Raw genomic sequence first — 4,031 nt, 5'->3', positions numbered from 1 at the left:
CTGAAGACAAAGCACACGCAAAGTAATGGCTACTGGGCTGGGCAACATAGCAAGTTTCTGTAATCCCACTGCTTTGGGAGACTGAGGTGGGAGGATCACTTGAACTGATCAGTTTGAAATCAGCTGGCGCAACTTGCAATAGTGTATCTCCACAAAAATTAAAAAAAAAAAAATTAGCTGGGCATGGTGGAATGCACCTATAGTCCCAACTTCCTGGGAGGCTGAGGCAGGAGGATTGCTTGAGCCCAAGAGTTCAAGGTTACAGTGAGCTATGATGGAGCCACTGCACTACAGTTTGAGTGACAGAGCAAGACCCTGTCTCTTAAAAAACAAAAAAAAAACAAAAAAAACAATGGCTACCAAGAGGTAAAGTGGTCCAGTCAAAGCAAAAGTGGACGAGTTAAGAGAAGAGATCATGGCAACAGTTTTTTGGGGATGCTCAAGGCTATTTGCTTGTTGACTTTGTGGAGAACCAAAGAACAATAACATTTGTGTCTTAAGTGAGTGTTTCAGGAAAGTTAGCTGAAGTTATAGCAGAAAAGTGCTTGGGACAATTTTACCAGAGAGTTCTTCTCCACCAGGACAATGCTTCTGCCCCTTTTTCTCATCAAATAAAGGCAGTTTTACGTGGCAGGGGAGATACCATGATCACAAAGGTGATTTTTCTCAGGGTGAGGTTTTCCCATTGCACTCTGGATTTGCTGACCCTGTGATTTCCCCAAATGTGGGAAACTCCATAATTTGTGGTAGAGACTGCATGCACTCTCTCCCCTGTTTTAAAAACAAAAGGGAGGGGCAAGCAGTTTTGCCAGAGTTTGATGGGATATCATTAGGCATCTGCCCTACACTCTTGATTTGGCTCCTTCTGATATTTTTGTTTCCTAACCTTAAAAAAAAATTCTGTAAAGGGGCTGAGCGCCCATAGCTCAGTGGTAAGGATGCCAGCCACAAACACCAGGGCTGGTGGGTTTGAACCCGGCCTGAGCTTGCTAAACAACAATGACAACTACAACAAGAAAATAGCCAGGTGCTGTGGTGGGTGTCTGTAGTCCCACCTACTTGGGAGGCTAGGGCAAGAGAATCGCTTAAGCCTAAGAGTTTCAGGTTGCTGTGAGCTGTGACACCACTGCACTCTACCGAGGTGACAAAGTGAGACTCTGTCTCAAGAAAAAAAAATCTGTAAAAGGTACCCAATTTTTCTTCAGTCAATAATGTAAAAAAGGCTACATTGACATGGTTAACCCAGGACCCTCACTCAATTCTTTAGGGACGACCTAAATGGCTGGGATCACCACTTACAAGTGTCTTGAACTTGATGGAGCTTATATTGAGAAATAAAGTTTATATTTTTTATTTTTATCTTTTAATTTCATTTTTCTACAATCTTTTTGAAGCCCCCTCATTTTGTTTTTGTATCAATAGTTTGTACCTTCTTATTTCTCAGGGATATTCCCTTGTTCAGATGATCGTTATTTGTCTATTCCTTAACAAATTTTGGAAGTTAGAAGACACATGTGGGTTTTTTCCTAGTTTTGGTGATTATGAATAAAGTCACTATGAACATTTAAATACTAGCACTTTGTCTGAACAGTTTTTATTTCTTTTGCATAAATACTTTTAAGTGGGATTGTGGTGTCAATTGGCAAGTATGTATTTAACTTAAGTAGCTGACAAACTCTTTTCCAAACTGGCTGTACCACCCTACTGTTTTGCATTCTCATCAATATTGTGTGAGTTTCCGCTTTCCTCCTCCTTGCCAACACTTGCAGGTGTCTGTTGTAGTTTTCTGTTTTATCCTTTTCTCTTTGTTTTCTCTTCATCACTTTCTTTTTTCTTCATCATTGTGGTCTCCTTCTTCCTCTCCCCCCTCCTTCTCCTTCCTCCTCCTGCTCCCCTACCGTCTCCTCATCTTTTTTTTTTTCGAGACAGTGTCTTGCTGTGTTTCCTGGGATGGAATGTAGTAGTACCATCACAGCTCAATAGCTCAGTGCAGCCTCGAAGTCCTGGGCTCAGGCTGTCTTGCTGCCTCAGCCTCTGGAGTAGCTGGGACTACCTTGCCCAGCTAATCTTTCTATTTTTAGTAGAGTAGGATTCTGGCTCTTGCTCAGACTGGTTTCAAACTCCTGACCTCAAGTGATCCTCCTGCCTTTGCCTCCCAGAGTACTAGGTGTGGGCCACTGACCTGGCTTCGGTTTTTTATTTTATCCATTCTTATAGATGGATAGTGACATCTCAGTGTGGTTTAAATTTACATTTTCCTGCTTGGCATGGTGACTCATTCCTATGAATCCTAGCACTCTGGGAGGCCGAGGTAGTGAGCTCAGGAATTTGAGACCAGCCTGAGCAAAAGTGAAACCCCATGTCTGTTAAATAAAAAAAGGCAATAGAAAAATTAGCTGGGTATATTGGCGAGCACCTGTAGTCCCAGCTACTTGGGAAGTTGAGGCAAAAGGATCACTTAAACACAAGAGTTTGAGGTTGCTGTGAGGTATAATGACCTAATACCAAGGGTGACAAAGTGAGACTGTCTCAAAAAAACAAACAAAAAAACCCATTAGGAACAAAGCAAGGCTGTCTCTTAATAATTTCTATTTAACATTGTATGTGGCATCCTATCCAAATTCTAACATGCAGTAAGGGGGGAAACATGATAATAAAAGGCATAGGAAGTTAAACATACAACCCATCAATTCTGCTCTTAGATATTTACCCAAGGGAAAAGAAAATATATCCACAAAAAGACTTTCACCTGAATGTTCACAGCAGCTATATTTATAATAGACCAAAATTAGAAATAACTCGAATGTCCATCAGGTGAATGGATAAACAAATTGTGATATGTCCACACAATGGCACACAACTCAGCAAAAAAACCCAACTACTATTACCTACAGAACACAAGTAAACCTGAAAACCTACGTGGAAAAGAAACCTTACACAAAAGAGTGTATATTATCTGATCCCATTTGTATGCTATTCTGAAACAGGAAACAAGCTTGTTAGAAATCAAAATTAGATCACTGCTTTCCTGGCGCTCTCAGTGACATATTGACTTTGTGGAAATTTATGTTTTATTGTGTTAACCCCCGGACTCAATTCAAGCACCACTCTGAGAGTCCAAACATCGCTGCAAAGGCATGAGGAGTTTCATTCCTTCAAGCTCAGAGCCTGGGCTGCCCTTTAAGAAAAAGCGGAAACAGCCCTTACAGACTGTCCAGAAAGTCCCTTTATACCTCTCCCTCTTCCCTCCCATTAGACCATCCCACCCCATTCCCTTATTGGTAGATAAACCATGTGTGTCCTAAACTGACAGGTACAGGGTGGTCGTGTTCAGGGTTGATTGGCTCAGGGACGAGTCTTCTTTGTCTCAGGTGAGCGAATGAGAAGGAAGGGATAAAGGTCGCAAGTGGGGCGTGTGCAGAGTAGAGAAGCGAGTGCAAAAAGGGGAGGGGGGTCAGGATGTGGGCTGAGTGCACAAGGGGCTAGTGGGACAAAGGGGAGGGGGTCAGGATGTGGGCTAAGTGCACAAGGGGGCTTGCCTAACACCTAGGTATATGATAAGGTCCTTGGTATGCGGAGGCCTGTTGTAATAAACAACAAAAGGAGGTAGTTTGACTTGTGACTTGAGTTAGTTTGGCTCCCACAATTGTATATAAATTATACCTTGATGAAATTGATTTTCTTAGAAAAATTAAGGCATTTAATTTAAAAACATGTAAGTGAAATCACTATTAGAAAAAAATCTTTGGGTTAAAAAACTCCTTTAGGGAAGATGAAAAAAACCCAGAGATGATGATGGTTGCAGAACAATGTACTTAATGCCATGGCACTCTACCCAGGGCGACAGAGTGAGACTCTGTCTCAAAAAATAAATAAATAAATAAATAAAAGTAGCGTTTAAAATATTATAGCAAGCTTATGAATTTCCTTAACTAACAGGGTAAACTGCTTAATCTAACTATAAATGATAAATATGTAGCATGTTAGCTTCTATTCATAAATATAGCAAAGATAAAGACTTTAGCCTTGAA

General features: G+C 41.1%; 1 protein-coding gene and 1 pseudogene across 1 annotated transcript in view; both read left to right on the top strand.

The window, feature by feature from the left end:
- Positions 1 to 4,031, top strand: part of SLC39A9 (solute carrier family 39 member 9) — a 56,040-nt gene that overhangs the window by 34,866 nt on the left and 17,143 nt on the right. The window lies entirely within an intron of this gene.
- LOC111727649 lies at positions 620 to 767 on the top strand (annotated as a pseudogene).

The sequence above is a fragment of the Otolemur garnettii genome, unplaced genomic scaffold, assembly GCF_000181295.1.
Source record: "Otolemur garnettii isolate 467f Iridium unplaced genomic scaffold, OtoGar3 scaffold00115, whole genome shotgun sequence".
Lineage (NCBI taxonomy): Eukaryota > Metazoa > Chordata > Mammalia > Primates > Galagidae > Otolemur > Otolemur garnettii.
The sequence above is the reverse complement of the archived record's forward strand: the minus strand, read 5'-3'. Positions and strand labels throughout refer to the sequence as shown.